The following is a 13,840-nucleotide window of genomic DNA, read 5'->3' on the forward strand; positions in this document are numbered from 1 at the left end:
CGATATATTTTAGATTATCATTATTTGATAATCTACGTAATGCTTTTCAAACCTTTATCGATAAAATAAAGGTTATGGTTATTTTAAAAATGAATGCAGTCTTTGAAAAATGTCTCATATAGAGGTCAAAACCTTGCGACGAAATCAATTAATATGGAACGTTTATAATCAATATGAACGGGACATTTCAAATGACACTTATTGATGGTGAAAAATCGATCACCTTTTTGAGTCGAAAGTCTAAATCTCCACCAACCAAAACCGTTGAACTAACAAAAACGATTGGTAAGAACCATGTTGTTTTACCAACTCCAACGGTAGTGCTTAACAATAATGAAACGCCTAAGTGTGGGGAAGATGAAGTAACACCTAATGATGACTTGATAACAAAGAACCCCATTGTTGATACAAAATTAAATGACCCCGTTATTAATAGTTCAATGATGAAACTTATTAAACGGATTCACGATGCTAGATTTAAGGGGAACTTTAAGTTATGTAACCGATTAGTATCCAATCTATCGCCTAAAGAAAAGTCAAAACTAGTTGAATTTGTGGATATTACACAGGAATCCGACCAATGGCTTAAAGCAAAAGTCACAGATATGCAAGTTGATTATAGTCTAAAAGAAATTGACGATGAAGTTAATCACAATTTCGACACCACAGCTACCTAAGTGTGGGGAGATTCAAATGTTCTAAAAAAGAAAACGTTGTCTAGAGTTAGTTGTTCTGTTCTCATATAGTTCCGAGAATGGAATCCGATTGGTCTTTTCCACTAGCAGACACTAAAGAACTAGTTTTCTCCCCCAATTCTGAATTTTTTTTATTTTGTAGGTTTTATATGAAATTAATATGCTTTCTAAATTTATGTTTTGTGTGAATTTAAAAACAAAAATTACTTTATTTCATTAAGTTTAAAAAATGATTTCTAAAATTCATCGTAAGTTGAAGACTTTAACGCCTAGAATCGGGTAAAATTTTTTTTTTTTTTTTTTTTTTTTTTTTTTTTGAAAAACAAAGTTTCTGGCCGGACAAGGCATATGCCGCGGCGCGGCTTGCCCTGTCGCGGTGCGACACAAAGCAGAAATCTTTACACTTCTTAACCTTGTTTCTGTTTCCAACATTAGTTAAATGTCGCGGCGCGGAGCCTCTGGCCGCGGCGCGACATAACACTATTCCGAGCCCTGATCTGCAACATTTTACTTAGACCAAATTTTTCCCATTTTAACATTTCATCAAAACATTCCGACAACAAAATACATAAACAAGCTAACTTCTAAGACTAACACTCATCATTTAAAAACACGATTATTACTTGGTCGCGCACGACCCGTTTCCCAATATAAACGTGCCTTTTTCGACCCAAAATACCGACTTTAGCACTTAGTTTCAAAACATAAATTACACATCTTTTGTCATAATACACATTTGACTCTTGGCGTTCATAAGCGGTTATCGTGAAGCTAGATTCAATTAAGAGACTTGCATACCACTTGATAAATGCCGATTGTTCTCCTACCACCTTGTTGTCCCAAATCTTCGCAACATAAGAACCTAGCAAACATTAACAACATAGCGGGGTAAGCAAAACGCTTAGTGAGTTAATGGTAAGTGCGTATCTTAAATTTAAAACATAAACATATGCGTAAACACAACCATAATCTTCCAACCCGAAGGTTGATTTCGTAATTCGAACTCCATCCACTTGCCTCCTAGTCATAGCCAATTTTGATACATAACATATACATTTTTCAATCTTAAAACATCATCCTATGTGTAAATTCAAACTAACACGTTATATGGACATCGCCCAAGCTTACTCTTACTATGGATAGAAATCCAAATCTTCTCTTAACATGGACCTCGTCCAAGCTTACACATAACATGGATATGAATCCAAGCTCATTACATAATATAGACATAGACACAAAGTCTAAGCTTTACATCTTAACATAGACACAAAGTCTAAGCTTTACATCTTAACATAGACACAAAGTCTAAGCTTTATACCTTACATAGACACAAAGTCTAAGCTTTATACCTTAACATAGACACAAAGTCTAAGCTTTACATCTTAACATAGACACAAAGTCTAAGCTTTATACCTTACATAGACACAAAGTCTAAGCTTTATACCTTAACATAGACACAAAGTCTAAGCTTTACACATTAACATAGACGTGAAGTCTAAGCTTTTAACTAGTGAAATTAATCGCCACCCTCTTGCACGGATGCAATCCGGGAGCATTAAGTCACCCTTGTTACCGTATATCGTATTCAAAAACCACCATAAGTACTCCTGCGTAGTTAAACTCAAAGCATAGAATAATTTATAAAAATTGCTAATACATAACTTGTGATCATGGATTCTATGATCACCCTTGACCCGCCCATATTACCCCATATAACTCACCTTGATTAAATGAAGTTCCTTGGTCACTTGAAGCTCCTTTGCCTTGATTAACACCTATACATGAGCTAATCTCATCAATATCATAACTTAACAAAATTACAACTTAAAAGCTCTCAACACTTTTACACCCTTACACATTGACTTAATCTCCTTTTTACTTCAATAATCACATGAACACTTACATGTATAACAATCAACTTATCTTTTCCAATATAAACACATTATCATGCCAACATCATCACTTTAATCACACAATTCTCTAGTTCATCTCTCATAATCATAATTTGCATTTCTTTTAAATATTCCATTAAACATCAAATGTGCATAAACCCATTTCTATTGCTAGCAACCCTAAATCATCAATTATCCAAATTTCATTACTTATAACAATAACAATAATTCACATACAAACTTTCTCCTTCTCAATTTATAACTTAAATCACATAAACATTTCATTGAGGCATTTCATCAAACACTTGATGTGCATGACTAGATTTTAAGCTAAAACATCACCAATTTCACTATATTCATACCATATACTCAAAATGCAAGTTCATTCATGAACTTACTTCCAAAATCATAAACAAATTCATTTTCAATCATACTAGTGTGCACAATTCTATCAAACCTCAACCTTTAAGCACAAAATTCATCACAAACATTCAAAAATAGCAACACTTGAACATAAAACTCATACCTTGTCTTTAAGAGTTCAAGAACCCTAATTTGTGCACTAAGAAGAGAGATTAGAAGGATTAAGACTTGCTAGAGTGCTTGGAATGCCTTAGATTCCACCAATTTAAGCTTGCATGAACTCAATTTCTCCAATTGAAACTTCTCCTTCTTCTCCTTGAAAATGTCGACATATACATACAACCACACTCTCTGCTATTTTTTAACAACTGATAAAATGAATTATCAGTATTTGATTTTTCTTTTATTAACACAACTTTGCTCAAATTGCATTTTCTACCCTCCCCACCAAAACCATATTAAGGGAGGTCCTCAAATTAACTTTGCATCACTAGTCCTCTTTTCAACTTAACCAACAAACCTTAACTATTGTCCATTTATATACATTAAATCATACCATCCATTTATTTAATAGTTATTTCACATAAGATAACACCAAAACATACTAAATCATTAATAAATTCTCATGAAATATTATCTTAAAATTTTGGGATGTTACAACTCTCCCCCCGTTGGATTGTTCGTGTCCTCACGAACATCCTTTTATATCTCTTAGTGAATTCAGAAACCTTATCCATTACACTTGAACCTTCACTAGTCCTTGCACATACTTCATAACTCGTCGGAACCAATTTCCTCCCTCTCTATTGATTAAGTTTCAAACAATCAAGAGTCTCCCTGAATCTATTTAGGCTCTTCATCTAATTAGTTAGCCAAAGTACTTAACTTTTACTATATCTCCTTTTAACGTTGGTAACTTCTTGTAAAATTTGTGCACTTTTCTCAATAAATCACATACTAGGTGTTCTTTAGGCACACATTCGTTAATCTCTGTCACTCTATCCCTTAATTTTCACACCTTGAGTACTCTTTCTTCAGGTACCTTTCATTAGATATTTCAATTTATCCGTGTTCTACCTCCTTTCCTGTATTATTAGGCCTCTATATCAAAATCTTTACTAATAAAAATCCTTACAACCGAGAACTAGTCCTTAATATCAAACAAATCATTAATTCTTTTCTAGAAAATTTCTCATTTTACCGTAATGTTGCATCTTAATTCTCTTCTTTCAAGGTATTAATACATGTTATTCTTCTAAATTCCTCGCTAGCTTCTCTCAATTTTTTACCAATTTACATAGATTATTCGCATCGTCAACTCAAATCGTTTTTAGTATTGAACAAATAAAAGACTTATCCCTTTTATGCTCACCATTATTCCATGTCGTAAGCTTTCCGTACACTTGCTCAGTACGTTTCATAAGTACACGTCTCTTCTTAATCAAATTACATCCTTCACCAATTTTACACTTGTAACAACTCATCTTTCAAGTCTCTTCATAAAATCACACATTATACGACTCTTTTGCTTAAATATAAAAATCTCCTAGAATCTCTTAATCTCTATTCGCGAACCTATACTAATGTCCGCATTAACTTCCGACATAACACTTTCATATAAACTTGCATTCCTTCGAATCGTCCATAGGTTCTTTCTTCGTAAAATTTTTCTACTAAAGTCTAGAGAGTTACCATTATTTCAACCTTCGTCTAACTCAAATAAAGTCAATGTTCATATTATTACCATGACCAATCTTCCATTCTGATGACTCCCTTCATTCATGTATCTTCACTTAACCTCTTTTCCTCTTAACCATGTTAACTAGAATCGAGGGATCCGACATACCTCATGTATATCCCAATAAATTCTTTTGTTTATAAAATTCATTTAATTATTTGAACATGCCTTCAATATCATCTAACCATGCTTTTAGATCAAATGTACGCTATTTTCATTTTCATCATCAGTCCCTACATCATATTTTCCGGTTAATGAATGGCCGAACTTATTTCTTTTTCAATACACAACCAGAACGTGTCATAAGACTCATAGCCACTACGCGTTTGTAGCCCTAAATACATATCTCTTCATCTAGAGCTCATTTCAATGCCTATTCTCCTGAATTCTCTTCAAATTAATCTCTTGCGACTTTTCAAAGACGCCTCCTTCCATTTTCGTAACTCTCGCCTCCCATATCTCTTTCATTTCTCTACTCAATTTCATCATCAAGTATCGAAAACGCACATTCGCATATACACTTAGTCTTTATTTTAAAACATCGCACATCATGCACATCTTCCTACTTACTTGCAACCAATTTTTAGGTATCATGATAATTGGATTGCTCATACTCATGTAAAATTTTATTCCCCATGCTTAATTAATTCTCTTAACTGTCTACTAATTCTTACATCACATTACTATCATTCCATGTACCGAATCTCTTCTTTTTCGAAATAAGTAAACCATTCGTTTTCAAGCTTCTTACATTCTATCTTGTTCTTCTTGCATTTGAGTAGTCTTAACGCTATGAACTTCCAAGTATTTACAAGACTTTACAAACGGTTCAATCCTATCTATCTCATTTTCCTCTTCTTTCAGGACCAAAGATGATCTCTTTACTCGAAGGTTCATTTCTACACATTTCCTTGTAACACATTAACCCCACTCCACGGGAACGAGATAATCATTTACTTGCTATAGTCACAACTACATGGTTTCATTGCCTCTCCAATTAATGGTCAAAGCCTATACGCGTTCCTGTAGGAAGTCACACAAAACATGCGTAGGTGTAAAGGAAGGTACCTACCACACATCGCGTGACTCCTTTATCCTTCTTTTATTCTAGATCGGGTTAGGGTCATTGAGTTCATATTCTTCTCATACTTTAGTATCACTTGGACCACTTTCACGCTTTTCTCGTTTTCCATGGCATCGTCTTTAGTCATCACAACTTAAGGGTACATTCATTTTACCTTTGACAACTACTTACGTAACCGTTTCTATTCATGGGTTTGTTCATCTCAAATTTGCAACTTACTTCATCCCATATAGAACTCATAGTTATAAAAACCCAAGGACACTCTTAGCGTTAGCATAATCGTAACCAAAACGTAACTTGTCAACCCGTAGGTCTCTTTCTTGTATAGATTTCCGGTCATAACCCACTATAGTCACGACTTACTAGGGATGACCCAAGATTGTGCCTAAGCTAGACACGATTCCTTATCAATAAAGTCTAAACTCATCGAGGTCAGCATGGACGTAAGTTCAATCCTACTGAAAATACCATGGACGCAAGTCCAAGCTCATTAACTTTACCATGGATCCAAGCTTACCATTATCAACATGGACACTAGCCCAAGCTCATCATCTTTGACATGGACACAAGTCATCATCATTAACATGGACACAAGTCCAAGCTCATCATCATTAACATGGACACAAGTCCAAGCTCATCATCATTAACATGGACACAAGTCCAAGCTCATCATCATTAACATGGACACAAGTCCAAGCTCATCATCATTAACATGGACACAAGTCCAAGCTCGTCATCATTAACATGGACACAAGTCCAAGCTCATCATCATTAACATGGACACAAGTCCAAGCTCATCATCATTAACATGGATCCAAGCTTCATTACCTAGTGGGTTTGATCATCACCCTCTTGCACGGATGCAATCCGGGTGTACCAAACCACTCTCGTACATCACATCATAAATGCGTGGTTCTCTCAAAATTCAAACAAACTCATATTCCTTCTTACCATCCCCTTCTTCTAAGTCCTAGCATCCTACACAATCTTAAAGAACATGGCATAATACTTTAAACATTATTTATCATGCAAGTCACAAACCGCTTATTTAAAACTTAGTGTTGGTTTAAGCCTAGATAACCCTACGGTGGATTATCCAAGTCTCTTAAACCATAGCTCTGATACCAACTTTTAACGCCTAGAATCGGGTAAAATTTTTTTTTTTTTTTTTTTTTTTTTTTTTTTTGAAAAACAAAGTTTCTGGCCGGACAAGGCATATGCCGCGGCGCGGCTTGCCCTGTCGCGGTGCGACACAAAGCAGAAATCTTTACACTTCTTAACCTTGTTTCTGTTTCCAACATTAGTTAAATGTCGCGGCGCGGAGCCTCTGGCCGCGGCGCGACATAACACTATTCCGAGCCCTGATCTGCAACATTTTACTTAGACCAAATTTTTCCCATTTTAACATTTCATCAAAACATTCCGACAACAAAATACATAAACAAGCTAACTTCTAAGACTAACACTCATCATTTAAAAACACGATTATTACTTGGTCGCGCACGACCCGTTTCCCAATATAAACGTGCCTTTTTCGACCCAAAATACCGACTTTAGCACTTAGTTTCAAAACATAAATTACACATCTTTTGTCATAATACACATTTGACTCTTGGCGTTCATAAGCGGTTATCGTGAAGCTAGATTCAATTAAGAGACTTGCATACCACTTGATAAATGCCGATTGTTCTCCTACCACCTTGTTGTCCCAAATCTTCGCAACATAAGAACCTAGCAAACATTAACAACATAGCGGGGTAAGCAAAACGCTTAGTGAGTTAATGGTAAGTGCGTATCTTAAATTTAAAACATAAACATATGCGTAAACACAACCATAATCTTCCAACCCGAAGGTTGATTTCGTAATTCGAACTCCATCCACTTGCCTCCTAGTCATAGCCAATTTTGATACATAACATATACATTTTTCAATCTTAAAACATCATCCTATGTGTAAATTCAAACTAACACGTTATATGGACATCGCCCAAGCTTACTCTTACTATGGATAGAAATCCAAATCTTCTCTTAACATGGACCTCGTCCAAGCTTACACATAACATGGATATGAATCCAAGCTCATTACATAATATAGACATAGACACAAAGTCTAAGCTTTACATCTTAACATAGACACAAAGTCTAAGCTTTACATCTTAACATAGACACAAAGTCTAAGCTTTATACCTTACATAGACACAAAGTCTAAGCTTTATACCTTAACATAGACACAAAGTCTAAGCTTTACATCTTAACATAGACACAAAGTCTAAGCTTTATACCTTACATAGACACAAAGTCTAAGCTTTATACCTTAACATAGACACAAAGTCTAAGCTTTACACATTAACATAGACGTGAAGTCTAAGCTTTTAACTAGTGAAATTAATCGCCACCCTCTTGCACGGATGCAATCCGGGAGCATTAAGTCACCCTTGTTACCGTATATCGTATTCAAAAACCACCATAAGTACTCCTGCGTAGTTAAACTCAAAGCATAGAATAATTTATAAAAATTGCTAATACATAACTTGTGATCATGGATTCTATGATCACCCTTGACCCGCCCATATTACCCCATATAACTCACCTTGATTAAATGAAGTTCCTTGGTCACTTGAAGCTCCTTTGCCTTGATTAACACCTATACATGAGCTAATCTCATCAATATCATAACTTAACAAAATTACAACTTAAAAGCTCTCAACACTTTTACACCCTTACACATTGACTTAATCTCCTTTTTACTTCAATAATCACATGAACACTTACATGTATAACAATCAACTTATCTTTTCCAATATAAACACATTATCATGCCAACATCATCACTTTAATCACACAATTCTCTAGTTCATCTCTCATAATCATAATTTGCATTTCTTTTAAATATTCCATTAAACATCAAATGTGCATAAACCCATTTCTATTGCTAGCAACCCTAAATCATCAATTATCCAAATTTCATTACTTATAACAATAACAATAATTCACATACAAACTTTCTCCTTCTCAATTTATAACTTAAATCACATAAACATTTCATTGAGGCATTTCATCAAACACTTGATGTGCATGACTAGATTTTAAGCTAAAACATCACCAATTTCACTATATTCATACCATATACTCAAAATGCAAGTTCATTCATGAACTTACTTCCAAAATCATAAACAAATTCATTTTCAATCATACTAGTGTGCACAATTCTATCAAACCTCAACCTTTAAGCACAAAATTCATCACAAACATTCAAAAATAGCAACACTTGAACATAAAACTCATACCTTGTCTTTAAGAGTTCAAGAACCCTAATTTGTGCACTAAGAAGAGAGATTAGAAGGATTAAGACTTGCTAGAGTGCTTGGAATGCCTTAGATTCCACCAATTTAAGCTTGCATGAACTCAATTTCTCCAATTGAAACTTCTCCTTCTTCTCCTTGAAAATGTCGACATATACATACAACCACACTCTCTGCTATTTTTTAACAACTGATAAAATGAATTATCAGTATTTGATTTTTCTTTTATTAACACAACTTTGCTCAAATTGCATTTTCTACCCTCCCCACCAAAACCATATTAAGGGAGGTCCTCAAATTAACTTTGCATCACTAGTCCTCTTTTCAACTTAACCAACAAACCTTAACTATTGTCCATTTATATACATTAAATCATACCATCCATTTATTTAATAGTTATTTCACATAAGATAACACCAAAACATACTAAATCATTAATAAATTCTCATGAAATATTATCTTAAAATTTTGGGATGTTACAAAGACTAGGTCATAGAACCGAAATTTCTTTACCCGAGGGCGGGGCGAAAAATTTTGTTATCATTATTTTTAATTTTATTGATCTAAAGTATACCAAAAAAATTAAAAAACCCAAAAATCTTTGCTTTTAAAACAATCGCTTTAAAAACGAAAAATTTTAAATTTTATCGAGGGACGGACTAGGTAAACATACCGAAACTACCTAAAGTAAAAGGAAACAAAATTTTAAAAAAAAATTATTCATTAAAATTTTTTTAATAAATAAAGGTTTTTATATAATATATATATATATATATATATATATATATATATATATATATATATATATATATATATATATATATATATATATATATATATATATATATATATATATATATATATATATATATATATGTTTGTAGTTTATCTTATGTACAAAACAGGGTAAAACAGCGCACTTTCAAAGAATGGCATTAAAGTTCAGCAAAAGCTACTAATTTTGACGACAAGACGCAAAATATCAAATGTGATATAAAATAATATGTTTGCAAACTGGGTATTTTTAATCACTTTTCTACACTAATCACCCTCATGAATTTATAATTATAGTCTGATTTCATGCAAATGAGGGCATTGCATGATCTCAAGTGTGGGGAAGGGTTATAAATTCTCTCGGGTTTGCACTTGATTTATTTGCCAAATTTTGTGAAAATTTGAAAAATTTTCAACTAAATGCATTCAAAATCATGTTTATACATATTTATGAATGATAAAACTAGGTGTTAATACCGAAATTATTGTTACCTCGGAGAGAACATAAATGGAGAAACAACCCAAAATGTTAGAATTCATTTAAAATGGAATAGAGGAGAATAAAAAGGCAAAGAAAAAAATAAATAAAAGATAAGTGTAGGAAGAATTTACCAAGTTATTTAAAACACATATCACATATGTACAAGATTATTACAGGTAATTTTGTTTTGGACGATTTTAATCAGTTTTACCTAATTTACTGTAATATATTTGAAAGAAAGATGGATCTACACGATGAATCAATTTCATCATTAAAAGGAAGTAAAGTCTTCAGAAAAAGACACGAGCTTCTTGATTTAGGTCAAGAAGTTGTCGTCCAGACCAGCTGTAGGTTGACGAAAAATCTAGAAAAGTCATCTCTAAAATCAGCAGGAAACCCAAGGACCTCAGCATCAAACAAGGTCGCCAAGTGGTCAGACTTATCCTAACCATGAGAGAATCTGTCTCGTAAAATGGGGAGGGCACCATGCAAATTAGCTTGATAAGACTAATGAATCAGATCCCCAGAAAGGATAATCTCCTTAAAGATCAAAAATCAGCTTTTAAGACTGATATTACTCAATCCTTGAGATTGACCTTAAAGATTGAGAATTCAAACTCATAGAATTCAATGATATCTAAACTCGAGCTTGAACGAGAAAATATTTTGATCAAAACCGGTTTGTTTTCTGAAAACCCATTTTTAATGCGTTTATTTCCATTGAACGTAAAATCCTAGGAATTCACCTGGAATTCATTAGGTCACCTGAACCAAATCGGGTGTCAACCGTAAGAACGGTGGTTGCATAGCATGGTCAAAGACAGGACCTTGTGCCAGACCGAAAAACTATAGGGTGATATTTACTATTGCTCCTACAAAGGATAGTAATTGCATCCGACATGTTTTAGACCATGAACATCTGCATGTCATTAGATATTGCCTTAACAGTTGCTTGTTCAACGCTTTCCTTTACAACTGGACGGTAGTTTACCGAAAGGTAATATACGGAGCAAGTATAATGGACGTGTGCTTTCCTAATACAAGGTTAGCAAGTGGGTGACACAAAATCGTAAGTTTTGAGCTAAAATTTGAAAATATGAAACCCACGCAACCCACAAAAATATTTTGCAAACACCGGTGAAGGGTTATTCTGGAAAACTTATCTAGGGTAAAAGCTAGAATGAATTTTCAAAAGATCAAATGTTTTCATAAAGATCCAATTTCCTTAAAGGATCTAAATTTTCATAGTCATGTGGGACTGTAAACCACATCGTTACTACCATTGTTCATACCGCCGTATTAAAATCACTGATGTATTAAGTGTGAGAATAAAAAAAAAGTGATTCGAGTAAAGTGTGATTATATTTTAAGTTCTGTATTGCTTGAGGACAAGCAACGCTCAAGTGTGGGGATATTTGATAGTGCTCCAAATGAACATATATTTAGGCACAATATCCTTCCAATATGTAAAGCTTTTAGTTGTAATTGTTCTGTTTTTATGTAATATTCGTTTAAATAAATAAGTACAAAGACAAAAGAAGAAAACGACGATTTGAAGACGCAAATGATCAAAAAGCTAAAAAGTACAAAGTACAATCCAAGTGGTTCGAATTATTGATGAGAAACGTCTAAAAAATTACAAGAGTACAAGTCGCGGAACGCAAAGTACAAGATATCTCCGAGTACGAAAGGACGTTCAAAAATTCGGAACCGAGACATAAACCGAGCATCAACGCGCGAGTCAACGGTCCTAAAATTACGAGTCAACTATGCACAAGAATATAATATAATATAATATAATATATATATATATATATATATATATATATATAATTAATATAAATTATATATATTATATATATATATATATATATTTAATAAATATGTCGACAAGCTAGAAAACAAAAAATATGTGAGCTGGATCTGACGGCCATGCGATCGCATGGGAAATCGGCATAAAACCCATGCGAGTGCATGAGCCCATGCGAGTGCATGAGATTTGCACTAAAACCCCATGCACTCGCATGAGTTAATGTAGCAGGCCAAGTATTATAAAAAGGCAGTTTGCTGGACATTTTAATTACACCAATATCAATCTCTCTTCTCTATATATAATATATTTATTATAATTTTAATTTTAATTTAAGATTAATAATAAATTATGGTTTAGTTGGGTTATTGTAAGAAATGTTATACGGGTTTTAAAGTCGGAATTATGTCTATGTAACGCTATGCTATTATTAATCATTGTAAGTTATGTTCAACCTTTTTAAATTAATGTCTCGTAGCTAAGTTATTATTATGCTTATTTAAATCAAATTAATCGTGATGTTAGGCTAAATATTAAGACGGGGTTATTAGATTTTGTACCATAATTAAGGTTTGGACAAAAGACCGACACTTGTGGACATTGAACTATGACTATTGATAGATAAGGGGTATTGTCTAATTGAGCGACAATTCATTGGAACCTGTTGAACCTATCTTCAAATTAGTTAATCTAATAATTATTAAAATGATTATGTATGTCCTATTTAGTGACGTTTATACGACATCTTTTACGATCATTTAATTAATTATTCGGGTTAGGTAATTGATTATTCATTCTGATCAATTGGATAAATTAATATTCATATCTCATTAAAACAGGGGTGGATTACATACAAGGATAATTGGTGTAATTGTTAACAAAGTATTAAAACCTTAGATTACGTGTAGTCGATAACCTGGTGTAATTATTAACAAAGTATTAAAACCTTGTTACAGTTCGAATCCCTAATTAGTTGGAATATTTGACTTCTGGAATAAGGTTAATTTGACGAGCATTTTATAATTATGACCGATGGACTATTATGGACAAAAACCAAATAGGTATCAAATAATCCAGGACAAAGGACAATTAACCCGGGTAATAAATTAAAATCAACACGTCGAACATCATGATTACGGAAGTTTAAATAAGCATAATACTTTTATTTCATATTTCATCGTACCTTTATTTACTGTCATTTTAATTACTGCAATTTACATTATCGCAATTTAAATTCTGTCATCGTCATTTATCTTTACGCTTTAATTAAAATCGACAAACTGGTCATTAAACGGTAAAAACTCCCTTTTATAATAATATTAATATATATAATTATATATATATTCTATAAATATAGTTGTTAAAAAATATAGCGTTAAACTCAGCTAGCTCCCTGTGGAACGAACCGGACTTACTAAAAACTACACTACTCTACGATTAGGTACACTGCCTATAAATGTTGTAGCAAGGTTTAGGTATATCCCATCCGTAAATTAATTAAAACTTGTATCATATTTCGTAAGTATTTCGTAGTAAAAATAATAGTATTTCGTATACGCTGCTGCAAACATCACCCACATCGGCCGTTTTACGACTTTCGTACAAAAATACAAGTTTTCGACCACGTGATTTCTAACACAAAATAAAGACCGAGCATGGTGATTGGGGATACGCTACCCAATCCTAATCAATCCAAAAGCA

Source organism: Rutidosis leptorrhynchoides, chromosome 11, assembly GCF_046630445.1.
Source record: "Rutidosis leptorrhynchoides isolate AG116_Rl617_1_P2 chromosome 11, CSIRO_AGI_Rlap_v1, whole genome shotgun sequence".
NCBI lineage: Eukaryota > Viridiplantae > Streptophyta > Magnoliopsida > Asterales > Asteraceae > Rutidosis > Rutidosis leptorrhynchoides.